A 27357-nucleotide genomic window follows, 5' to 3' on the forward strand; every position below is an offset into this window, starting at 1 on the left:
GGAGAAGTGGATGGGGCAGTGGAATGTACCATAAGTAGGTGGAGGTGCGTGGTGGAAGGTGGTGGAATGTTCAAGTGGGTGGGCGTGGGTGGTGGGTGGAAGAGTAAAGAGTCAGTGGTTAGGTGGGGCGACAGGTGGAAGATCAGGTGGGTGGGTAAACAAAGAGATGGGTAAATGAGTGGAAAAATAAGTTTAGGGGTTATGAGGTCAGTAGTGGATAAGTGGATAAATAGGTAAAAATGGAGAGTGAGATAGGTGGATAAAGGGATGGATGAAGAGATGGGTGAGCAGGGGTAGGTGGGTAAGTGAAGATATAGTATAAAATCTGACTAAGTGGATAGATAGGTGGATGAAAGTGAGGCTGAGGTGGGTGAGTGAGAAAAGGATGCGGGTGAAGGAGGGAGTGACGGAGAGGACTGACAGGGGAAGGGTAAAGGTCGTGAGGATTTAGGAAGCCGACGGAGGAGAAAATAGGAGTAAAATATATCGAACGGGAGAAAGACGGAGATGGGAAGATAGGAAGAGAAAGATCAGAGGGCCAGACAAGATTATCGAATTACAAGAAGGAAAGGAAGGAAAGGAAGCAGAAGAGGAGGGATGGAGAGAGAGGGAGAGGGAACGTCAAGAGGATTTGGGGAGCTGAAGAAGGAAGGGAAAATATGAGTAAAAATTCAAGAGAGGAGAGGAGAGCAAAGAGAAGTTGGAGGAAAACACCACAGAGCTTAGGGGGAGAGAGGGAGGGAGAGGAGGAAAGGAGAGAAAGCAGAATCGGAGCAAGGGAGGAGAAAAACAAGGCAGGAATGAGACTGGAGAGAACTGGAGAGGAAAAAGAGGACGAGGTGATCAGGAAATAAAGAGAAAGAAGAGGAAAATAAATATATGTTAAGAATTCGATATTGGAAAGGAGGAAGAGGAAGAGGAGAAGGAGGAGGAAAAACTATGGAAGTAAACAAATTTGGGAAGGGTGGGAGGAGGATGGGGAGGGGGAGGGGGAAGAGGAGGAGGAGGAGGAGGAGGTGGAGGAGGAAAAAAGGTGGAGGTAATCAGCGTTCAGGAGGAAGAAGGATACCAACCCACCACCTCATCTATTCCCTGTTTCCTCCTTCCACTTCCTTCTTTTTTTCGCATCCACTGTATTTCCTTCCTTCGTCTCCTTCACTTCTTCCTTACACCGAAATTCACGTCTTCCTTTCCTTCACTTTTCTCTCTCTCTCTCTCTTTCTCTCTCCTCTCCTTCTCCTCCCTCTCCTTATCTCCTCGGTAAATATTCCAGTCTCCTCGCGTCTCTCTTATCTCTCCCCGTCTCTCTCAGTGTCTCTTTATCTCTCCCCGCCCCCCTCACGCCTCCCTCTCGCCACACGGACACTCAGGCTAATGGCTATACAGAGGAGGAGGAGGAGGAGCAAGTGGAGGAGGAGGAGGTGGAGTGGGATGATGTGTTTTTTTCATTCCACTTCAAAGGCATGAGTGGAGTGAATACTTAGTTTCTTAAGGCCATTTTGGTGTCCACTTCTTCCACTTCTTCTTCTTCTTCTTTGCTTCTCTTATTCGTTCGCGTCTTAATCTTGTTCCACCTTCATTGATACTTCCTTTTTTTTACTTACTTTATTCTTTTCCTTATTCCAACATTAATCTTTTTTTTCCTACGCAAGTTTTTCCTCTTTCTATTCCTCCCGGTGTATTTTCCTTTCTATTTTTTCTAACGCAATTTTCTTCTTTTATCACGCAAAAGGAGAAACTAAATAGCGCAGCATAGAGGTTTGACTAATACACTTTTTTCTTGCTTTCTTTTCTTTTTTTTTTCTCTTCGTGACAAGCGCGGTACGGCAAGCTGGAGTGTCTTTCCCCGAATTCTCCTTTCAACTTCCCTCTTAACGTTCCTCTTACTTTCTCAGGTAAGAGGAAGAGTCACTCCACGGGCAAGAGAAGTGAGTGAGAACGACTCCACACAAACACGTAAAAGACTGGATTGATTTTTCAGCTCATACAAACACACGCTAGTAAGTCTTTCCTCTACGCTTTTTTTGGTTTCCTTTTGTTGTTTATTTCTGGAAATTCAAAACAGAAATATAACTTGTCATTCCACAGCAAGAGAAGGAACACGATAGCTATATATTTACACAAGAACCATTTCCATTACTTCCACGGTCCCCTAATGTCTGTATTTCTACTTTCATTCCGTGTAATAGTTGTAAGAAAGAAAGATAATAGGTAACTTGTCATTCCACAGCAAGAGAAGGGACACGTTAGATCATTTACACAAGAACTATTTCCATTATTTCCACATTGTTTCCTCCCCTCAAGTCTGTATTTCCACTTTCCTTCCGTGTAATAGTTGTAATAGTTATAAGAAAAAAAATAACGACACAATACATTATTTTCACAAGACCCATTTCCATTATTTCTGCATTATTTCCGCCCCGCCTGTATTTCCACTTTTTCTCCCCGTTTTCATACCAAGAGAAGATTCATTCCACAGGAGGATGGAATGAGGGAGCTCCATATCACTCCCTCATACCAACGAAGTATTGCCTCTTCCTATCTCTTTTTATACGCCAGAAAGAAAAACTCATTCCACAAGAAGATGGTATGACGGAAATCCATATCACTGCAGCCTCTCCTTTCATCATGCCAAATAGATGAAACTCACTCATTCCAAAAGGACGGAGTGGGATGTTTATATATCTTCACATACCAACGAAGTGTTTCCTCTTACTCCTTCTTTACATCAGGGGGAAAAAATCATTCCACAAGATGATGAAATGACAGATATTCGTCACAACCACATACCAACGCAGTATCCCCTCGCTCTCTCCCTGTTCCCGTGCCAAGAGGAGATTCAGTCCACACGATGATGGAATGACGGCAATTCATATCAGCTCCACATGGCAACGGCGTGATCGACAGGTGATTGGCAGGTTAATGAGATACAGACAAACAGGTAACAAGCAGACGATTGAAACACGGACAGGTGATGGCGACAGATGATTAATGAGTAGAAATTGAAAGGTGGAGAAGGTGAGTATATAGTATTAAAAGAGAGAGAGAGAGAGAGAGAGAGAGAGAGAGAGAGAGAGAGAGAGAGAGAGAGAGAGAGAGAGAGAGAGAGAGAGAGAGAGAGAGAGAGAGAGAGAGAGAGAGAGAGAGAGAGAGAGAGAGAGAGAGAAAGAAAAAAAGAAAGAAAGAAAGAAAGAAAGAAAGAAAGAAAGAAAGAAAAGGAAAAGGAAAAGAAAGACAAAGAAAAAAACAAAGAAAGGAAGGAAAGGAAAGAAAAAAAACAGAAAACAGACAGACAAACACAGACAGACAGACACAAACGCTGAAAATAGACTAATAAGGTAACAAAAAGGAGAGACAAAGCTAATTAAACACAGAAACAGGTGAGAATCAGGTTAATTAGATGCAGAGACAACAGCAGGTGGGCGAAACAGAAATTAGGTAACAGCAGGCAGGTAAGAAGAACGACCGGGGGGCACAGGTGTTGACGGGGCAAGATTAGTAAGCTGAGCAACACAACAACACACTAAAATGCAACATAACGCTGGTGGATGACGCAACACTCTCCTCTGTTCCTCTCTTTTTTTCTCGCAACTCAAAGCATTATTTTCATTCTCTGTCTATGTTGTCTCGTTTTTGTCTCCTCTACAAGCAACACAATTTTAAAGGGAACACACAATACACTTCTCTGTCTTTCTCTCTTTTTTCTCTCTTTTCTTCTCTCTGTCTCTCTCTTTTCTGTTGTTGTTGTTTTTGTCCCTTATTCGCAACACACTTCTCTGTCTCTCTTCACTTCGTTTATCTTCTACATGTAACACAGGGCAATGTTTTCTCTCTATGTCTTTCTTTTCCCACTTTCTCCCCTATACGCAACACAAAGATAGGGTAGTTAAAAACGCAATACACTTCTTTGTCTTTCACTCTTTACTCTCGCTTTCTCTTTTACACGCAACACAGATAAAAAAAAAATTATCTCTCCCTCTCGCAACACTTTCTTCTTTGCCTCTCTCTTCCCTGGCTTCTTTCTTACACACAACACAACGCTGGAACACAAACCAACATTCAATTTTTCTCTGTCTTCCTCCTCCTGGTGTTCCCTCCTTCACGCAACACAAGAGCTAACACAATGCAATACTACACTCCTTTCTGTATCTCATTTCTCGCCTTCTCTCCAACACACAACACAACGCTGGAACACAAATCAACATTCAATTTTTCTCTGTCTTCCTCCTCCTGGTGTTCCCTCCTTCACACCAATACTACACTCTTTCTGTATCTCTTTCTCGCTTCCCCCCACAACACACACAACACAACGACACAAATCACAAATCATTTTTCTGTCTTCCTCTCCCTCACACAACACAAATCAACATTCAATTTTTCTCTGTCTTCCTCCTCCTGGTTTTCCCTCCTTCACGCAACACAAGATCTAACACAACGCAATACTACACTCCTTTCTGTATCTCTTTTCTCGCCTTCTCTCCAACACACAACATAAAGCAGTATATATTATGTTTTTCTTTGCCTCTCTTGTTTCATCTGGCAACTTTTTTTTTACAGCAGAGGAGACAGTGCAAGGGCGTAAAAAAAGACAAAGAAAACAATATAAAAAAAAAGCCCGCTACTTACTGCTTTTTGATCATCAAAAGCACCAGTCTGTTCTCTTTTTTGCCCATAAATAACACGTAATTATATATCAACACTTGCACCACCATCACTGTCCCTCTCGTCTGCGCCTATTCCTCCTCCTTACCAAGCCGTCATCACAATCAGCATGTCTTTTTGTTTTCCTTCTTTTTCTATGGGTTATAAAAAGGAATTAACCAACGCGATTACTACCACCACCATCATCATCATCATCATCATCATCACCACTACCCTTCTCGTCCTCGTCCTCGTCCTCGTCCTCGCTAACTTCCTCCGTCCTCGCAACAACTTCACACCTCGCGCTCTGAAATGACAGGAAGGAAAAATTTAGCAAGTGAAAAGTCAAGTCTCTTACCGTGTCTATAATCCATTAGTCTCTCTCTCTCTCGTGTGTGGGGGGAGGGTGAGATAAGATAAAAAGAAAGGAAAAGAAATAAATAAATAAACAAAGATAGAAAGAGAAAATGAAAGAAAGAAAGAATGACAGTGAATGAATGAATGATTGAATGAGAGAGAGAGAGAGAGAGAGAGAGAGAGAGAGAGAGAGAGAGAGAGAGAGAGAGAGAGAGAGAGAGAGAGATGCATCTATGTTTAAATAAAATAAAAAAAAGAGAGAAATTCATCCCTCTTATAAGTTTTGTGACAGGAAAGCAGCTTAGCCATATATATATATTTTTTTTTAACTTTCCATTGCCGTGCATGAGCCCTAGTTTGAACGCATCGCAGGAGCTTAAAATAATACTCGCTCGTGATCTCTTCGACTTGAAACGTTTACGGAAAAAAATATATATAACAACACTATGGGTCGTATTTTAAAACATTCCATCGGCCAAGTTCACGTATTTGACAAAGCATTCGTGGGAGTTTGGGGCATTTCCAGGGGTAGTTTCCTGACCCTGGTGGTAGTCTGACATTTCTTCTGTATCATCAACCTAAAAAAACACTCATTAGAAGTCGACTGATCCCCTATTTGACCTTTAGAAATAGTTGAAGTGAGAAGCGAAAGTGTCTTATAAGCTAGTAAGCGAAAGGAAGCCACTCTGAAGTCTATCCCCTGAGTGCAAGTCGTAGCTTCCTCCCGCTGAGCCAATCTCTTACCCACGCAGTCTGGATGTCTCTTTGGTGACTGCAATGTTATAAGGAGACGCTCGTGTGGCACCTTGTCAATGAGAGTCTATATATAGCAAAGCGAGGAGGGGGAGAGAGAGGATAAGGGCGGAAAGAAGAAAGAGGAGGATAAGGAGAAAGTGAGAGGAAAAAGAGGGGAATTAAGGGGAATGAATTTTAGGAGAAAGACGAAGAAATGCAGGAGGATAGGGGGAAGAGGAAAGTGGGGAAGGAAAGGAGACAAAAGAAGGGAGAAAACAGGAAAGAGAAGTAAGAGAAAAAGGAAAAGAAGTGGAGAAAGAAGAGATGGAGGTCACAAAAATAAGGAGGAGGAGGAAAAGTTGGAGGAGGAGGAGGAGGAGGAGGAGGAGGAGAAACAAATCTGACCCAAATATGTCATGAAAGATTTAACAATTTGACTCAGTTTTCTCACACCCAAAAAGGAAATAAATATAGTCTCTCTCTCTCTCTCTCTCTCTCTCTCTCTCTCTCTCTCTCTCTCTCTCTCTCTCTCAGAGTGGACTTTATCTAAACGCACAGATTCTGGTCTTAAAGCTAAAGCTGAACGTTAGCCGGAAGTGCTCTCTCTCTCTCTCTCTCTCTCTCTCTCTCTCACCCTTTCTCACCCTTTCCCTCCCACCCTCCATCCTTTCCTCTTTTCCTCTTCTTCCCTTCTTTGCTTCTTCCCTTCATTCCTTCCTTCTTTCCTTCCTTCCCTCCCTCCCTCCCTCACCCTCATGGCATTCAGAACAGAGGCAGCAAAGTGGGTGAGCTTAGAGCCTGTCATTGAGGTGAAGGCGGCAGGCACACAGGTAGGCCAGGTGAGAAGGGGGGGGAGGGAGAGAGGGGGGAAGGGGTGCATTAAGCGAGTCTTGATTGCTGCAGGTGGAGGCGGGAGCGATTATAAGGTGAGGCAGGTTCTGAGGGGGCCCCTTGAACTCATTAATACCGGAGAGAGCACAGGGAAGAGGCTGCTATACTAAACGCCTGCTGTGGGGGATTAAGGTTTTTTTTTCTTTGATTAATGCTGTATGGGTAGTGATGAGAGTAGTAGTAGTAGTAGTAGTAGTAGTAGTAGGGAGAGGCGGTGGCTGAGTGGTTAGTGGTCCCGACGCCGCGTTCAGGAGGACACGGGTTCGAGTCCCGCCCGCCACAGCTGGGATGTTTCAATCACCGCCGAGTGGCCTAAAACTACCCACATGCTGTCCTGAAGACCAGCTATCAACCCGGACTCTAGATTGTCTTTCTAAGGAGAGGTTAAAAGATAGCCTCCGGGTGGTAGCATGAGCCAAGCAAGACGGCGCCACTATAAACACTTGCCTGCGCCATAACGGGCTGGGGCCGAAGACAGGTTCAACCAAGAAAGCCTACCGGCGCAATAGGACAAAACGTGAAAAATAAAAATAAAAGATTAAAAAAGAAAAATGAAGAAATATAAAACAAGAAAAAAGATGAAGTAAAAAAGGAGAAAAGAAAAAAGAGAATAAGAGGAAGAAGTAAAGAAGAAGAAGAGTTGAAACAGTAGTCGTAGATTAGTGTCTCTTTAGGATTTTGATGATATATGATTTTGCGCAACACCACGCCTGTATTTATCGGATTAAGCAGTGCGGCAAAAAGAAGGATCCAGAAAGAAAAGGGGAGAGAAGGCAGGAGGGAAAGATAGGAAGGGGAAAATAAAGAAAAACATACATAAAGATTAAAAAGATGATGATAGGTAGATAAAGATGGATAGATAAACAGATAAACAGATAGGTAGGTAAGTGAGCGAAAATAGATAGATAGATAGAAAGATAGACGCTGATATAGAAAAATAGATAAATAAGATAGAGATAGAGAGTAGAGGTAGATAGATAGATTGATTGATTAACTGATAGATAAAAATACAGATATATAGATACACAGATTGACAAATACAAAGAAGGTTAGAAACAGAAAGGCAAATAAAGAATAAGTAGACAGAGACACTGATATAGATAAATAGATAAAAAGATAGAGATAGAGAGTAGATAGATAGATAGATTGAATGATTGATTGATAGATAAAGATAGACATACATAGATACACAGATTGACAAATACAAAGAGGGTTAGAAAGGCAAAAAAATAATACACAGACAGACTAAAATAAACACAAATCAGTAAATTGAAATACAACCTCACATCATTAAAAGGAAAATATATACATAACCAAGTGCTTCAAGATAATTATCCTCCACGTTATAACAAAAAAAAAGAAACACGCATCGTAACATCCAAAGAAATAATAATTATGACAAAATTCCCAAGACTAAAAAAAATCACTAAGAAATAAGAAACATGTTATTATTTTTTTTTATGCGTAGATGTAAAACGTTGAGGAAATTATTCTCTCTCTCTCTCTCTCTCTCTCTCTCTCACACACACACACACACACACACACACACACACCTGCAATCCCGAAACACACACACACATACACACACACTACTCATCCTTCCTTTCACACACACACACACACACACACACACACACACACACACACACACACACAGACGTTCTCATCCTCCCCTTCCCCCCCCCACTCTCCCTCCCTCACGCGCACTCCCTCCCACTCACTCACTCTCACTCCCTCTCGCTTTCAGGCGCTCAGGGGCTCAAAAAGGAGGTCAGGTGTGTGTTCCCAGGGCGGCGGTGTGGCATGCATGGTTTTCTGAAGAGCTGGTGTGGACGAGGAAGGAAGGACGGAGTGAATGGGCGGGAGAAGCCTGGAGACGTGAATGTAGGAGGCAGGTGTGTGTGAAATGGGTTCAGGAAGGGAGGAAGAGGAATTGAAGAGCTGAGAACGAGAGAGAAGGAGAGATGAGAGGCGAGGAAAACGATACGACAGATAGGAGAGGGAAGAATAAGGTGTTGGATAAATATAGAACTTGTGTGAGTGTGTGTGGGGTGAGGGAGTGACAAGTAAGGAAATAACGGGGAAAAAGTAATAGAAGTAACGAGGAGACCTGGATAAATATAGAACGTGTGTGTGTGTGTGTGTGTGTCAAAGAAAATAACAGAGAAATAGTAAGTAGGAGTAAATAGGAAGGATTAAAGAGTGGTTTGAATAAATTTAGAACGTGTGTGTGTGTGTGTGTGTGTGTGTGTGTGTGTGTGTGTGTGTGTGTGTGTGTGTGTGTGTGTGTGTGTGTGTGTGTGTGTGTGTGTGTGTGAATAACAAGGATAAAAACAAACGAGAAAAAAGAATTAAGTATGAATGCAAGAGGATGGAATGAGAGAAAAAGAGTATCAGACGCCATAGAATATTAATGAGAAAGAAGCTGTGATATTTTAATGATGTAGTATTCTAAGAGGTCTGGAAAAGTACATGGGCATTAAAAAGAGATGGAAAAGGTGACAGTGAGGAAAAATTACACGCAAACCATAGAGAAGCTGTTTTATAATGACGCACTATTTTAAGAGGTAGAGAAGAGTACAGTCTCATTATAAAGAGTGAGTAAGCGTAAGAAGTAATTGGACAGAAATCATAGAGGATGTGTCTAATTATGTGCTAGTTTGGGAGACATAGAGGAGCACATTGTCATTATAAAGAGTAAGGATAGTTGAAAGTAAGACAGAATTAGACACAAACAGAAAAAGATGAACAGCAAAAAATGGGATGATGGCAAAAAGCAGATCAGAAAAGGAACATTAATGAGAAGATGAAATGGTAAAAAGAAGAAATAGTCACTGAGCTGAAGAAAGACAAGTGGACAAAGAAATGTTTAAAAGGAAAAAATAGAAGATAGCGCGAGATAAAAAGCAACAACTGAGAGAAGGAAATTGTGGACACTTAAAATTAATCCGAAAATAAATAGAAAGAGAAATAGGAAAACACGAGCAGGGAAAGAAAATAGAACAAGAAAAAGAGAAGAAAACTTTTTAAAAATCTGATAAAAAGGGAAAAGATAAAAAATAAAGACAAGTAGACAAAAAATAAAGGAAGAGATGGGAGAAAACGCAGAAAAAAATGACAAAAAGAGAAAGGTTAACATTACAAAATACACTTCAAAAAAAAAAGAGAAGAGAAATAAAAGGCGAGTGGGAAACAGCAGAACTTTTTTTAAATCCACACCAAAAAAAAGCTGCTATAGGAAGAAGGAAGGCTCGCGCGCACACACACACACACACACACACACACACACACACACACACACACACACATGCGCGCGCAAAGGAGGAAAAAGCAACATCGTCTAAACTTTTTCCTATTACACTTCAAAAAAAGAAAAAGAAAGAAAAAGATGAGCAGGCTGGCAGATTTTTTTTTCAAATCTTCGCCAAAATAATAAAAATAATAAACAAGGACACAAAATACACACACACACACACACACACACACACACACACACACACACACACACACACACACACACACACCAAAGGAAGCGACACATTCTAAGCTCTTCCCAACTAAATAAAAGATAACAGAAATAATACAATAGAAGAAAAAAGAAAAGAATAGAAAAAAATGTGGAAGGCACCAAGACTATTTTTTTCAACCCATAGACAAAAAAAAAAAAGAAAATGGAACAGGAAAAAAAACGATCACAAACAAACATCAAAATAAAGAGAAAGACATATTAAGATTTTTTTGCAATAATACTTGGAAAAAACAAACAAAGAAACACGAGTAGCAGCCAGGCTTTTTTTTTTCACCCCACAAAAAAAAAGAGAGAGAGATAGAGAGGAAGCACCATCAAAAATTCTCCATCCCAAAAGAGGACATGGGCAAACAAACACGAGTAGACTGCAAGATAATGTTTTTTTTTCAATCCGCAGTAGAAATGGAAATACTGCAACACAAAAAAACAAACACAAAAAAAAAAGGAAGCACCATCCAAACTTCTCCATCACAAAATAGGACACAGACAACAGAGGCAGCAGGAGGAGGAGGAGGAGGAGGAGGAGGAGAAGCAAGTATATACACATGACACAGATATCTTACGGAGCGCATCACCAAGAGGAAGATGGGCGGAAGAGGTTACACGGATGACAAGGGGGAGACAAGACAGCGAAAGAGAGGAGACAGCTGCGGGGTGTGTGTTACTGTGGCGCTATTTGCTGTGTCGCTTTTTATTAGTTTGTTTCGTTTCCCTCTCTAGCCCCATTTCGGTCCCCTCTCAGTTCCTCCTCCTCTTCTTCCTTCTCCTTATCTTCAGCCTCCTACTCCTCCTATACATGAAGTTTCGGTGTGCTCAATTCATTTCTCTTCTGCAATACTGTTTTTGGAGGTTATATAGACATCGTGGACTTTGTTTCCATTTATTTTTTCTCGCAAGCATCTTTCATCCCGCTGGTTAATAACTTTATTTTTTTTATTATTTAAACTTGATTCTCTCCGGTCTTTTATGCTCACTTCAACCAATCGCTTGCAGTATTTTAATTGTTTTTTCCATCTGTTGTTTGAGCTTTTCTCTTTGTGTTGGCTCTCTAAGATGTCTTTCACTAATTTGTTATCGTCTGGGTTTAGTGAACGTTTGGGAAATTGCAGTTTAGTTTTGATATCACTGAAAATTACAGAAGAGGCACCAATTTCTGCTCTTAGTGCACTGGCAGCCGTAAAGGAAGAAGCCCAATACCTTATACATCATACCGTACATTTTTTTTTTTTTTAGTACAACAAAGGAGACAGCTCAAGGGCACACAAAAAAGGAAACAATAATAAAAAAAAAGCCCGCTACTCGCTGCTCCTCAAAACAATTAAAAGAGGTGGGCGAAACAGGGGTCAATTTCGGGAGGAGAGATATACTTTTCATCACGCATCATACCTACATACCATACCATACATCATACCTTTGTTCGTTTACCTGGAATCATAATGAGGTGAGCTTTAATATATATCGTCACCTTCGTAAGCAAACCGCCTAAGTCAATATTTTCTACTTTACAGGAAATAGGAAAAGAACTGTCATTATCTCATTTGGCTTAATATTTAGGCGGATTATGAAAAGGCCAATTCTAGAACACTCAAACCCTGAATGACGAAGGCAACTATACAAAAATGGGCGTCAGGTGTTAAAAAATTGATGTAGACAAAAACCTGGAAATCGCTGACAAATGACTTAGGCGATTATTTTATTAGGATGACGATATGATAGATAGATATATATAGATTGATGAAAACATTTTTATCATCACTCTATTTTACATATTTATGGATTCAAACTCATTTACCTTGCTTTTCATCACCTGTCACCTCACCTCATTATGATTCCAGGTGAACGAGCAAAGGTGTGATGCATGTATGGTATGATATGATAGGTATGATGTAGTATGATGCACGATGGAGAGTATGTGTATGGTGAATAAGGGAATGGGTATGATATAGTTTGGAGTATGATGAGAATTCTATGTACGATGTATAAGGTTTTGGGTACGATATAGTTTTAAGTATGATGAAAAGTCTATGTATGATTTATTAGGTAGTGGATATGATACAGTTTGAAGGGTTTTTTTTTTTTTTACAACAAAGGAGACAGCTCAAGGGCACAAAAAAAGGAAACAATAATAATAAAAAAAAAAGCCCACTACTCGCTGCTCCGAAAAAGAATCCAAAGAGGTGGCCGAAAGAGGGGTTAAGTATGATGAAAAGTTTGGTTCCAGGTACAAAAACGACCGTAAAAAATATATTATCGCACCCATACTACATACTGCGCACGGCTAACGTTGATGATGCAATATTAAAAGCGATATAAAACACTAACCGGGTTAATATTGTACCCTTTGCACTTTGTTAATTAGTTTTTTCCGAGGGGGAGGACAGGAGCGGCATTAATTTATTACGTACGAGGCTTTTATTCCTCTCTTTTTGCTCATTTTTCGAATATTCATGTTGGTCCATTGCACACACGAGGACAGGGGCAAGCACTCACTCTCTCACTCTCTTTGATTAAGTGTGAAGCAGAAATGTGAGATAAAATTATGATGATGTTGATTATTATTATTATCACACACACACACACACACACACACACACACACACACACAATATATATATATAAGCTAAGGGGTTTAATAAAGGTGACTTAAATACAAAGCTCTTACTATAGTTAATATATGAAAACGCCGCAGCTGGTACGCATAACTTGGATCAATTCAGGTTCAGGAAGGAAACAGGCAAGAACTGGCCAACGGAGAGAGAGGGCGGTGGGTGAGTGGAACAAACGGAGCGGGTGTGTAGTTGAGGCAGACACAACCGACACATTTAATTAGGGGTAAGATGTATTTATGGACGGCAAGAGAATTAGGTGAATAACAAATCTTCAGGAGCTGTAATGTGTAAGCAGTCTGACCTCTTGTAGTCTCTTTTTTAGCCTTCTGTATGCTTGAGAGAGAGAGAGAGAGAGAGAGAGAGAGAGAGAGAGAGAGAGAGAGAGAGAGAGAGAGAGAGAGAGAGATGGGGGGTGGAGGCAGGGCAGACAAGCAGGGAGGCAATTGGAGAGAGGCAGATAGATATACAGAAAGGGAAATAAAAAAAATATAAGAACAAAGAAAATGAGAGAGGGAGAGAGAGAGAGAGAGAGAGAGAGAGAGAGAGAGAGAGAGAGAGAGAGAGAGAGAGAGAGAGAGAGAGAGAGAGAGAGAGAGAGAGAGAGAGAGAGAGAGAGAGAGAGTTTGAAACATTGGTAATATGAAAAAAGAATAAGATTAGGAATAGAAACCGGAAAAGGCGTAATAATGAATGTTACTGATGATCTAGGATGACAACAAAACAAGATAAATAATATAAACAAAACCGACAGACGCAACACATTAAAACTAACATCAATTAACGATATACAAGACAAGGGAAGAAAAACATATACAAAACAAACACGTCCATCTTAAACAAACGTGCATAAAACAAACTTCAAATAGTAAACGTTAGAAAAACAAAGATTAAGTAAAAAGTACAGGTAAAGTTTAAAGTGCAATACCTAGGCCCCTATTCTTTATTACCTTTCCTTCGCCTGTGGGAGCGAGACAGGTGAGAGCCAGGTAAGGTAAGGTAGATTTAATGGAGATGATGTAAATAAAGAGTAAGTAAAGGGTAGATGAGTAGATGTAAAGGTTTAAAATGCAATACCTACGCTCCCATTCTTTATCACCTTTCCTTCACCTGTGGGAGCGAAACAGGTAAGAGCCAGGTACGGTAAGGTAGATTTAATGGAGGTAATGGTTGGATCCACTTAAGTATTGCTCTCTCTCTCTCTCTCTCTCTCTCTCTCTCCCGTGGGTCCAATTCCACAAAATTTCGAGGGAGAGTTTTTCTTTTCTATTTAGAGCAACTGTTTTCCTTTGTTTTCGTTTATTTCTTTTTTTTTTCTTTGGGTCTTCGGTTGTTTCATTATCTTATGTTTTGCTTCGTTTTTTCATTATATTATACCTTTTTTGCCTCGTTATTTTCATTATCTTTTACTTTTAATTCGTTTTTTCATTATCTTTTCCTTTTAATTGTTTTTTTTTCAATATATTTTACTTTTTTGCTTCGTTTTTTCATTATCTTTTATTTTTTGCCCCATTATTTTCATTATCTTTTACTTTTAATTCCTGGTTTTTTTCTTCAATATCCTTTCCTCTTTTGCTTCGTTTTTTTCACTTTCACTTCCTTTTTGCTTCGTTTTTCATTATTTCTTTACTTTTTCGCTTCGGGATTTTTTTATCTATTACGTTTTTCCTCCATTTTTTTTATTTTAAGTTTTTTTCCTTGCGTGGATTTCCGAGTCGGGAAGGGAAAAGGGAATTGGATTTCTCGTGTCAGTATTTAATTAAATGTACACGAGGAGAGGTAACTGAAAGGCGGATAGGAAGGTAGATCAATAGACATACATATATACATACACATATACATACATACATAGACCTACATACTTTAGGAGCAGCGAGTACCGGGCTTTTTTTTTTTCTTTTTTTGTGTGCCGTTGTGCTGTCTCCTTTGCTGGTAAAAAAAAAATATACATACATACACATAATAGTGAGATACAGACATAACAGAACAGATAGCTGGTAGTAGTAGTAGTAGTAGTAGTAGTAGTAGTAGTAGTAGTAGTAGTAAAAGCGATCGTAATTCCAGTACTTGAGAGACCCATCACCATTATCAAGATGAGCCTTAAGTAACCATTAGTACCCAGGGCGGACACACACACACACACACACACACACACACACAAGGAGCAAAGCGACGGTGATAATGACTGGAACCACTTGATTACGAGGCCATTAAGAGAGAGAGAGAGAGAGAGAGAGAGAGAGAGAGAGAGAGAGAGAGAGAGAGAGAGAGAGAGATGGGGGAAGCAAGGTGTGTTAGGCTAGAATGACGCGGTGTGTTATAGGTAGAAGGAGGAGGAGGAGGAGGGAGAGGAAGAGGAAGAGGAGGAGGAAAAGGGAAACAAAACAGAGAAAAAGGACAAGAATACTAACTGGAAAAAGAACGAGAACGAGAAGGAAAACAAAAGAAAGAAGAAGAGAAAGAGAAGGAGGAAGGACACAAACAGGAAGAAGAAAAGAGGAACAAAGAAAATAACGAGGACAAAAAAATCATGAAGGAAAACAAAAACTAAAAAAAGAGGAAAAGAAAGAAGACACGAAGGAAAAGAAAAAGAGGAGGGAAAGGAAGAACACAAACAGGAGAAAGAAGGAGAAAAATAAACAGAGAATAAAGAGAACACAAGGAAGAAAAAATAAGCTGAAAAAGATGAAAAAGGAGAACAAGAAGGAAGAAATAGAAGAAAGATATGAAAGAAGAGGGAGAGAACGTGCAAAAAACAGGAGGGAAAAATAGAATTATGAACAAAGAGAATATAAAGAACACAAGAACAGGGGAGAGAACATACACTGAAAAGGAGGACGAATAAAAATAAACACCACAGAGAGAAAACAATGAAGAACAATAGGAAGGAGGAGAAGAAAATAAGAAAAAAAGTCCAGAGAGAGAGAGAGAGAGAGAGAGAGAGAGAGAGAGAGAGAGAGAGAGAGAGAGAGAGAGAGAGAGAGAGAGAGAGAGAGAGAGAGAGAGAGAGAAAATCGGATCAGATGGTATTTTTGTATCATGAAAAACATTACTCATATGCATTTTTATTGGATCGAGAGAGAGAGAGAGAGAGAGAGAGAGAGAGAGAGAGAGAGAGAGAGAGAGAGAGAGAGAGAGAGAGAGAGAGAGATGGGGGGAATTAATAGTGACAGACATATAGCTTGAGAATAAGTCAGCGAGAGAGAGAGAGAGAGAGAGAGAGAGAGAGAGAGAGAGAGAGAGAGAGAGCACTCTGTAACCTTTTGATCAATTAACCGATGCCTGTAACGTGATATCAACCAACTACCCATGGCCAACCCTCTCTCTCTCTCTCTCTCTCTCTAAAGGTCACACGGTTCCTTCCTCCACACAACTAGGATCAGAAACCACAACACAACAAATTCATTATCTTTCAATCTGAGTTTCAATTTGTGTTTTGTGTCCGTTTGTTTCTTTTTTCTCTGGCATTCAATTTTTTTTTATTTGTTTTTCTTTTTGATTCATGTTTTTTTATTCCTGGTTTTGTTTATTTTTTCTTTTTTATTTCTGTTTTTTCTTATTTTTCTTTTTTTATTCCTGGCTTTATTTATATTTTTTCTTTAATTATTTGTTTTTTTTCGGTTTTTCATTAGTTTTTTTTGTTGTTTTTGTTTTGATTCCTGTTTTTTTTTCTTTATTTTTTTGTATTCCTGCTTTTTTCTTTTTTATTCCTGTTTTTTTTATTGCTGGTTTTGTTTATTTTTCTTTTTTTGTTCCTGGTTTTGTTTATTTTTCTTTTTTTATTCCTGGTTTTGTTTATTTTTCTTTTTTTGTTCCTGGTTTTGTTTATTTTCTTTCTTTTTTATTCGTCTTTTTTCTTTTTTTTTTATTCATGGTTTTGTTTATTTTTCCTCCTTTTTTGTTTTGATTCTTGGGTTTTTCTATTTTTCTTTCTCTTTTTTATCATATCTTTTTTTTTTACTGGGATTCGTTTTCATTTCATTTTTTTGTCTTTTTTTTTTTTTTTGCCTATGCGATTAGCTTTTTTTTTTCCTTGCTGCTAATATCTGTATTTTGTATTTCTTTTCATTTTTTGTCAGTACATTCATATTATTAAATTTCTTGGCTTTTTTTGGGGGGGTTATACGATTACTTTCAATGTTTTTCTCTCTCTTCCTTTCACTGTTGTTGTTTTTGTTTTGTTTTTGCATGTGTGTTAACAGATGTTTTCGTGATTGTTTTTCTTATTTTTCTGAGCAGGTTTTCTTTCTCAATTTCAATCTATCTTTATCTATTTTTTTCTATTATCTATGAGACTTGTTTATTATTTTCCGGTACGTATTTTTTTTCTCCGTGTTTGGCATCTATATGAGCCTTAATGTTTTGTTTTTTTCATGTTTATCGTCACTAATACTTTACGCCATGAATTTCCTATTACGGCGATACACTTTCTTATTTGTTTACCAACAACAGTAAACTCTCGGCCGCTTAAATGGAAATCGATTAAGCGGACGCGATTTAGCGGAAGGCATTTATTTTCCTGTATTTTTCCGCTCGGGTTTGGCCATATTACTTTTATTTGATTTGCAACACCTATCTTATTATGTGTATTTTGTTGTAGCTTAATGTATTGTCTTATTCTGTTCTGTCTTATTATGTCTATTCCATCTATCGTATTCTGTCTAACAAATATCAAAATCTACTAATGGGCTTTTTTTCTCCTGCACTTTTTTTTTTTTTTTTTTTTACTTTGAGTTGCTTCCTGTGCTGTAATAAAAAAGAAATAAAAACGACTAGTTACTATTTCATAATATTAACAACTGCCATCACTATTTCACACATACTTAACTATTATTTCCTCTTGTTTTAGCTACAATTATAACCGCATTCAACTTATAACTATCACCATTTCTATTTTTTCATCTGCTATTACTATTTGATTCGCTTTATAACATTTACTATTTACGTCTACTAATTACTACTATTACCATTTCATTCTTTTTCAACTACTTTTGCTAATATTTTCTTACAACTATTGCTATTTCGTTATATTCACAGGTGCCACTATTCTGTTATTTTCAAACCTTTTCAAAACTCGACTCCTTTGTGCCTTGATCTTAAAAAACTTCTTCCTGGGATTTCTTTCTTTCACTTCCACACTTTTCTTTCTCTCACTTTCTTCTCTCACTTTCTTTCACTCACTTTCTTTTTCTTTTCTTTTCCTCTCTCTCACTTCCACAACTCGGTGCATTTCTCATCGCTTCGGTAAGTGGCGGGATTCTATTTTTAGTTCCGTTTCCCCAAGTTGTTCTGGATTCGAGTTTCCGTCTTGCAAAACTTTTAATCTTGACGCAAAAACTGCTTACGTGTTGCCGCCTTTCCTTGCTCTAATTCTGTTTCAGGGCCTAGATGAAACGTTTGAGGCGTGTCGCTTCTGGCCACTCGATTCTTTTCTCTTTTACAGACACAGTGGTTAGCAGACTATTTTTGTTACTGTTGTACATTTTGTCTATACCCTTGAGCTGCTTCCTTTGCTCAATAAAAAAAAGTGAAGGCGTTTTGAAGGTGAAAGCGCCTAAAAAATGCTTGATTATCATACTGAAGAAAATATTAAGCTGGTAAGACCTAAAATATGAGTGAATGTTTTAGTAAAGGCGGTTTTCCAGAAGCACATATTCTGGTATCTTGTGTAACCGTATCTTTCTGCTATAATACAGAAAAAGGGGAATAAATCTGACTCTTTCCTTGCTTTCCCTATGATTTATTTTCTCTTGTCGTACCGGAGACAGCTCAAGGGCAAAAATATATACAAAGGTAGATGGATAGATAGACAGAGGTAGACAGACAAATGGATAACCAGATTGACTGACTGATTGACTGAGTGAGTGACTGATAGAGAGATACAGATGGACAGATAAATAAATAAGCCGTACTTAAGTAATTTGTAACAGTTAAGTAAAGATCATCAAAAGCTAAAGAAATAAAGAGGCGACCAGGGACTCAAGACAAAAACCCACACTCAAAAAACACACTAGTAAAATTATAAAAGAATAAAGGACATAAACACTTGTGCACGCATGACGGAGCCTTTGCATACACCAGGGAAGCCCTTATACAGGTAAACCGTAACACTAATTCTTTATTTTTTCAAGGCAACGAGATGTACAATTTTCTTTACGAGCACTCATATATTTTTTTTTTATTTTTTTTTTGGCTTTTTGTGTGTGTGGCTAAGCATAATATTATTTTTTTCTTGTAAATTTTCATGCACTTTTTTTTAACAAGGAAACAGTATATAGGCTACACCATTTGATGATTATGAACCCTCACAGATGTTTTTTTTTTTAGTGGTTTCTTTTCTTCTTTTTATTTTGGCTATGGTTAAGTGCATCATTATTTTATCACGTAAATTTTCCTGCACTCTTTATTTTTCCACAGAGGTTTACGAGACAAATTTTACTTCAAACTCATATATTCTCTTTAAGGGGACGAGATGTAACATCCCTTTTGTCGGCTGTCGTTGTTGTTTTTGCTATGGCAACGCACACAATTAATCACGTAAATTTTCACGAACCTTTTAACTCCCCCCCCCCCCCCCTCCACCCCACGAAGCTTAAACGACAAATTTTACTTCGAACTCAAATATTCTCTTTTTAGTAGGGAGGGGTGTAACGCCCGCCATTATTCTGTGTACGCTTTTGTTTTCGCTCTTGTTCCCCTCACTTGACCCTGATGCATTATTTTCTGTGGCGTTTATCATGCACGACTAGCGTGTGTAAGGTAGAGAAAAATACGACCAGGCTTCCCCACGTTCAGCTGTCACTTGAATAGATAATGAAAGACACAAGGGGAAAGTAGGGAGTGGATTTTGATATATTTCACTCGCCTGAGGTAAGAACCCAATGTGTTAATTAAATCATTTGCCAGAACAGCTATGCCGGAGATAAGTGCGGAAGGGGCCTGTGGTTAAGGGGACACGATGATATTTCTTCTCACCTCATTAACCCACATGCATGAGAGAGAGAGAGAGAGAGAGAGAGAGAGAGAGAGAGAGAGAGAGAGAGAGAGAGATGGACAGCCAGACAGATAGAGAGATAGATAGATAAGAAAACACTCAACTACAATAGGCTATATTCTTCTAAGGAAACGGAATTACATATATTATTTTTGTCAACACTCAACTGTAGACAAATATTTTTTTTTTAAGGAAACACGCAGGTAAGTATTTTTTTGTTTTGTTTTGCCTTGTTTTGTTTTTGTTTTTCTTTTTTTCATTACCCATGCAAGTCTCTCTTATCTACTTTACTTTCCCATTGGGACATACAACTACTTTTTTACATTAGGAAGCGTGAATGAATATGACGTCTTCTTCAACAACACCTAAACACACGCACATAATCGTGAAGGCTGAAGACTTAAACGTTCATTCATATTTTTTTTTTAAGTTTTTCCCCTTGTTTTATTTACCTGGAAACGCAAATGTAGGCTATGACCAGAGCAAAAAAACATGTACCGCTTCTTAAACACGCCGACGCTCATCATACATTTTTTTTTTCATTATTTAACCCATTCAGTAGCTGCGGTGATCGTGTTTCTTAAAGACCCCTCTATGCGAATTAATGAGAAAAAATCATCACTCACACCAACCATTATATCATATGTATTAATGTATTTGTGATCAGTTTATGTATCCTCTATTTTTGGGGGTTTATGTCAAGGCAAGAATTTGGCCCGTCGCTGGTATACTGTAAAGCCACATATTTGGCCCGTCGCTGGTATACTGTAAAGCCACATATTTGGCCCGTCGCTGGTATACTGTAAAGCCACATATTTGGCCCGTCGCTGGTATACTGTAAAGCCACATATTTGGCCCGTCGCTGGTATACTGTAAAGCCACATATTTGGCCCGTCGCTGGTATACTGTAAAGCCACATATTTGGCCCGTCGCTGGTATACTGTAAAGCCACATATTTGGCCCGTCGCTGGTATACTGTAAAGCCACATATTTGGCCTGTCGGTGGTATTCTGTAAAGCCACATATTTGGCCCGTCGCTTGTTTACTGTACAGCCACATTTTGGGCCCGTCGCTGGTACTGTAAAGCCACATATTTGGCCCGTCGCTGGTATACTGTAAAGCCACATATTTGGCCCATCGCTGGTATACTGTAAAGCCACATATTTGGCCCGTCGCTGGTATACTGTAAAGCCACATATTTGGCCCATCGCTGGTATACTGTAAAGCCACATATTTGGCCCATCGCTGGTATACTGTAAAGCCACATATTTGGCCCGTCGCTGGTATACTGTAAAGCCACATATTTGGCCCGTCGCTGGTATACTGTAAAGCCACATATTTGGCCCATCGCTGGTATACTGTAAAGCCAAATATTTGGCCCGTCGCTGGTATACTGTAAAGCCACATATTTGGCCCATCGCTGGTATACTGTAAAGCCACATATTTGGCCCGTCGCTGGTATACTGTAAAGCCACATATTTGGCCCGTCGCTGGTATACTGTAAAGCCACATATTTGGCCCGTCGCTGGTATACTGTAAAGCCACATATTTGGCCCATCGCTGGTATACTGTAAAGCCACATATTTGGCCCATCGCTGGTATACTGTAAAGCCACATATTTGGCCCATCGCTGGTATACTGTAAAGCCACATATTTGGCCCGTCGCTGGTATACTGTAAAGCCACATATTTGGCCCATCGCTGGTATACTGTAAAGCCACATATTTGGCCCATCGCTGGTATACTGTAAAGCCACATATTTGGCCCGTCGCTGGTATACTGTAAAGCCACATATTTGGCCCGTCGCTGGTATACTGTAAAGCCACATATTTGGCCCGTTGCTGGTATACTGTAAAGCCACATATTTGGCCCGTCGCTGGTATACTGTAAAGCCACATATTTGGCCCGTCGCTGCTACCGGGTTAAGTGAAAGAGCAAGTAGATGTATTCCAACGTTGCCCGATTGTCGTACTCAGCCTCTTATGTTTGCTTGCCTCTTTCCGACCCACTGGCTCCTCCACCCCCAAAACCTGGCTTCATATATACTTATCGCTAAAACGGTTAATTAGTGGTGTTTCTTGGCAATAATTATGGGTCACAAACCGGTAAATACGATATTTTGAGTACGATAATTTGGATTGTCGTACTCAGCCTCTTATGTCTGCCTCTTTCCGACCCAAAAAGCTGTCTCTTCCACCCCAAAAAACTGGCTTCATATATACTTAGCGTTACAACGGTTATTTATTAGTGTTTCTTAGCAATAATTATGGGTCAGAAACCGGTAAATACGATGTTCTGAGTACGATAATTTGGATTGTCGTACTCAGCCTTATCTTTGCCTCTTTTCGACCCCAAAAAGCTGTCTCTTCCACCCCAAAAAAACTGGCTTCATATATACTTAGCGTTACAACGGTTATTTATTAGTGTTTCTTAGCAATAATTATGGGTCAGAAACCGGTAAATACAATGTTCTGAGTACGATAATTTGGCAACGGTGGACTGTCTTCTATTTTGGGGCCTTACAGCGAACCTCCACTTTTTGCCTCGGTGCTGTTGTTGTTGTTGTTTTTTTGTTGTTTTTTTGCCAAACATGAACGTGACGCACCACAAATCCCGGAGCTCGTGCGCCTAAAAGGAATCGTTTGTCCCATAATGCCACGAGAGAGAGAGAGAGAGAGAGAGAGAGAGAGAGAGAGAGAGAGAGAGAGAGAGAGAGAGCAAAGCCGTGCATTTTAACGAGCAAACAAACAACAGGAGATGGAGGTGGTAATGGTGGTGATGATAGTGTTAAATGTTGTTGTTGTTGTTGTTGTTGTTGTTGTTGGTTGTCCTCGTCCACAACTTCGTCTGCCGCATTGCCGTCTCTCTCTCTCTCTCTCTCTGTGTGTGTGTGTGTGTGTGTGTTGGTTCGTTTTCTTTGCTGGTTTGTCTGTCAGTGTCTGTTTGCCCTTGTCTGTTCCTGTGTTTCTCTGTTTGTTTCATGTCTTTCCGCATGTCTGTCTGTCTGTCTATCTATCTGTCTGTCTGTCTGTCAATCTGTATCCTTCTCTCTTTTATGTTTGTCCGTCTACCTTCCCATGCACCTACGTGCACCTGTTCTTTAATGCATCTCTCTCTCTCTCTCTCTCTCTCTCTCTCTCTCTCTCTCTCTCTCTCTCTCTCTCTCTCTCTCTCGTGACCTTGTACTGTTCATGTATTATTCACTCCCTGCAAGTACACTGTAGTTTCGAGGTAAATAAAAATACAGTGCGTTGCAAATTAACGAAATAATAAGCAGGAAGAAATTGTGTGTGTGTGTGTGTGTGTGTGTGTGTGTGTGTGTGTGTGTGTGTGTGTGTGTGTGTGTGTGTGTGTGTGTGTGTGTTTGTTGATGGAAGGGAATTAAAATGGGTGGGTTTGTTTACTTTTCTCTCCCCCTACGTTCTTTTTTTTTTTTTATCCTTGACATATAGTATAAAAGGTTTGTTCTCTCTCTCTCTCTCTCTCTCTCTCTCTCTCTCTCTCTCTCTCTCTCTCTCTCTCTTGATTGCATGTCTGTATGTTTGTATTTGTATGGATGTATTATATGTGCGTATGTATGTATGATATGTATGTATGCTTCGGTATGGTTTTTTTTTCTTGTACACACACACACACACACACACACACACACACACACACACACACACACACTAACAAAAACACACACAAAGACCTAATCTTATCCTGCTTACGGTAGAACAAAATAAAATATAAAAAAATAACACCTACACCTTCACCTGCCATTAGTGTGTTAATGAAGGAAGGTGTTTTACAAAATTAGCTTTCAATTACCGTGTGTAGCAGCGGCGGCGAGCGGGGCGAGTCGATGTAAAATTCTAATAAAAGTTTCAAAATGTTTCATACTCGTTGGTTGGTTCGTTATCCCCGGGTGTGCAGTAACTGAACGAAGCATTAGGAATTAGGATACGGAAGTTGTGTAGACGAAACGAACTCCTTCTCTTCCCCTTTACTCTTTATTCCCAACTCTCTTTAATGAAATGACAAATACTTCATTAACATTATCATAATCACCGTCATTAACGATAAAAACTAAATAACGACAGCGAAACAACGGGTGCTGATGACATTACTACTACTACTACTACTACTACAACGGTTATACCACTATTTTTCTACTGCTACTACCTACTTCTACCACTACTAATACTACTACTACTACTACTACTACTACTACTACCACTAATACTACTACCCTCCTCTTGTCGCCTCCACTATCTCACACTCCTCACTCACAACCGTAACTTGACAAGGAAAATTAGGAGGAAACATGTTTTCTTTTTAATAGCTCAACGAGTGGAAATATGAGGAAGATTGGTTCTTTTCCATAAACGAGTATCTTTTGTGATATATTTATAAACATATCGGGCTCCTATCACGACTTTTTCGCTAGGCCACAGAGAGGAATAACCGGGTTTCCATGAGTGATGTTTTCCGTTCGCGGCGTAGAAGTCGTGTACAAATATATCACTGGGATCCATGGAGGTAGAATTGGTGGAGTCGGCACGGCCCGCTGATCCCATTCATTGAGGTGAAGCCGACGAACTCAAATTTTCGGCCAAAAGATGGGGGTGGGCGAGCCTGGCCGAGCACACTGAGAGGGAGCCTGACCTGACAACACCTGACACTTGGCCGGAAAAATGACCGTCTCTTGAAGTAAAGTCAAGAGGAAGCAAGTGATTATGGAGGAAGAAAACCTAGCAAGTAACAGAAACGAGCCTAGAGTTGCAGTAATGTTAGTAAGACCAGTAATACTAAGAACAAGAACAAAAAACAAAAGCAAGGAGAAGAATAAGAAGAAAAAAAATAGAAAAGGATTAAGAAAGATACGGTAACAAAAAAAACTGAAGAAACATGAAAAAAAAAGTAGAAGAAGAAGAAGAAGAAGAAAAGTTAGGAAGAATGAAACAAAAAAGAGGAATTCCAGCAAACACCTTACTTCAAAATGCAAAAAGTAATAAAATGTTGTAATTTCCGCTATGTGAAAATTAAAATGAAACAAATGACAGTAGGCTACGCCTTTTTGTTTGTATGTTCTTAATATCACCGCGATGGCAACTTATATATATATATATATATATATATATATATATATATATATATATATATATATATATATATATATATATATATATATATATATATATATATATATATATTTAAATTTCATATGTTGTCACATAGTTAATAACCCCGTATCCTTTTAAAATCTAATACAAAAAAAAATCATCATCATTAACAACAGCAATAATAATAATAATAATAATAATAATAATAATAATAATAATAATAACCGTCTTCAACTCCTCTTGCGTAGCCTACTGACCAATAACACCAAGGAAACAAAAAAAAACATCAATAATAATAATAATAATAATAATAATAATAATAATAATAATAATAATAATAATAATAATTTTGAATCGCTCCTGCGTAACCTACTCAACCCCTGGTAACAAGAAGAAGAAGAAGAAGAAAAGATGAAGAAGAAGAAGAAGAAGAAGAAGAAGAAGAAGAAGAAGAAGAAGAAGAGAAGAAGAAGAAGAAGAAGAAGCCTACTAACACTCTAATAACAAGAAAACAAAAAGAAGAAGAAGAAGAAGAAGTAATAATAATAATAATAATAATAATAATAATAATAATAATAATAATAATAATAACAATAATAATAATAATAATAATCGTTCTGAATTCGCTTGAGAATATAAAAAGAAAAACTATATGAAGAAAACGGAATCATATTGCTGTTGGTATTTTATTTTCATTATTTCGAGTACGGGAAAGTTTGCAGAATACGAGAAGATAAAAAAATAAAAAATAAAGAACTATTAAAATACGACCCAGTTACTCTTTTCCCATTACACTCAAACTAATTAAACAGCACTGAAAGCAAGCAATTCATTATTTAAAGTAGTAGTAGTAGCAGTAGTAGTAGTTATCATAGAAGTAGTTAAGTAGAAATAGTAGTCGTAGTAGTTGTTGTAGTAGTAGTAGTAGTAGTAGTAATAGTAGTGGTAGTAGTAATAGTAGTAGTCGTAGTAGTAGTAGCAGTAGTAGTTGTAATAGTAGGAATAGTAGTAATAGTTGTAGTAGTAGTAGTAGCCTATAGTCCGTTTCATTCCGTCTGGCCACCAACAAAGCGGGAATTTTGATGGATGTGGCACCTGCGCATTTCTAGTTCGTGAATACGTGAAAATCAACTGTTGTGATAGACATTCAAGCTTATTTTTCAATAATATATTTGAATATTTATGTGTACAAAAAACAACTCAGTCATTTGCATCGATAATCTAACACACAAGCACAGGGAAAGACAAACTTGTATCAAGTAACTTAGTCACATCATGCTCGAACGATCTATGGTTTTTCAAATTCATTGGTTGATAGCACTTTTCAGGTATATTAAAAGACACCTGTCTCTGCAAGCGCATGTAAAGGATATCTTAATAATTTACTGCATTTAAATCATTATTATTAATCGAAATAACATGAAATAGTAAATAATAACTGTTGAATGCGATGTTAGGCTATTGTTTACATGCAACACATCAAAATTCTTTATGTATAGACACTTGCAGAGTCGGATGTCACGTTATGTACCTGAATGAGATGAAATATAAAAATAAGAAAAGTAAAAAAAGTAAAAAAAAAAGTAAGAAAATTATAAAAAAAAATTAAGTATAACATTACACTTACATTCTCCAGCCTTCGTCAGCGTCGCCAGCAGGAGTCTCACGCCCTTGACACACACAAAAAAGGTCAATAAAGGTTCCACACTAAAGAAAGTTCCGCCTTAACACGTGTCCCTTACAGTGGATGCGATGGGAGAGGTGCGGCGGCGACCTTCCTCCCTACACGACGGCCAGATGCAGACTGAATGCTTTCCCTGAAATTCGCTCTGCTTCCTTCCTACCTTCGTTCCACCTGGTTCTCTCTCTCTCTCTCTCTCTCTGGAACCACCACCACCACCATCATCACCACCACCACCAGTTTCATCACCACCAACACCATCTCTTACATCACCACCACTATCATCACCACCATTGCATTCATCATCACCACCACCACAACCATCACCACCAACACCAATCACCTCCACTCACCATCACCATAACTATCACCACCATCATTCTCCTCCCCTCTCCTCTACCAACAACACTATCAATCACCATCACCAGTCACCTCCAATCTTCATCAACCACCACAATTCACCAACACCAATCACCTCCCCTCACCACCAACACCAACACCATCAATCACATCACCAATCACCTCCAATCTTCACCAACCACCACAATTCACAATCACCACCACCACCATCACCACCAACACCATCAGTCACCATCAACAATCACCTCCCCTCACCATCATCACCAACACCATCAATCACCTTCACCAATCATCTCCCCTCACCATCACCACCAACACCATCAATCACCATCAACAATCACCTCCCCTCATCATCACCACCAACACCATCAATCACCATCACCAATCATCTCCCCTCACCATCACCATCAACACCATCAATCACCATCACCAATCATCTCCCCTCACCATCACCAC

General features: G+C 39.0%; 1 long non-coding RNA gene across 1 annotated transcript; it reads right to left on the reverse strand.

Moving 5' to 3' along the window:
• On the reverse strand, positions 1-26720 carry LOC127008665 (uncharacterized). The gene is made up of 3 exons (XR_007761234.1): positions 26488-26720; positions 4751-4948; positions 1-2048 (listed from the first exon to the last, which is right to left on the reverse strand). It is a non-coding gene; the product is annotated as an uncharacterized LOC127008665 (long non-coding RNA).
• Between the last annotated feature and the right edge of the window lie 637 nt (positions 26721-27357).

This window comes from Eriocheir sinensis, chromosome 38 (assembly GCF_024679095.1).
Source record: "Eriocheir sinensis breed Jianghai 21 chromosome 38, ASM2467909v1, whole genome shotgun sequence".
In the NCBI taxonomy this organism is placed as follows: Eukaryota; Metazoa; Arthropoda; class Malacostraca; order Decapoda; family Varunidae; genus Eriocheir; species Eriocheir sinensis.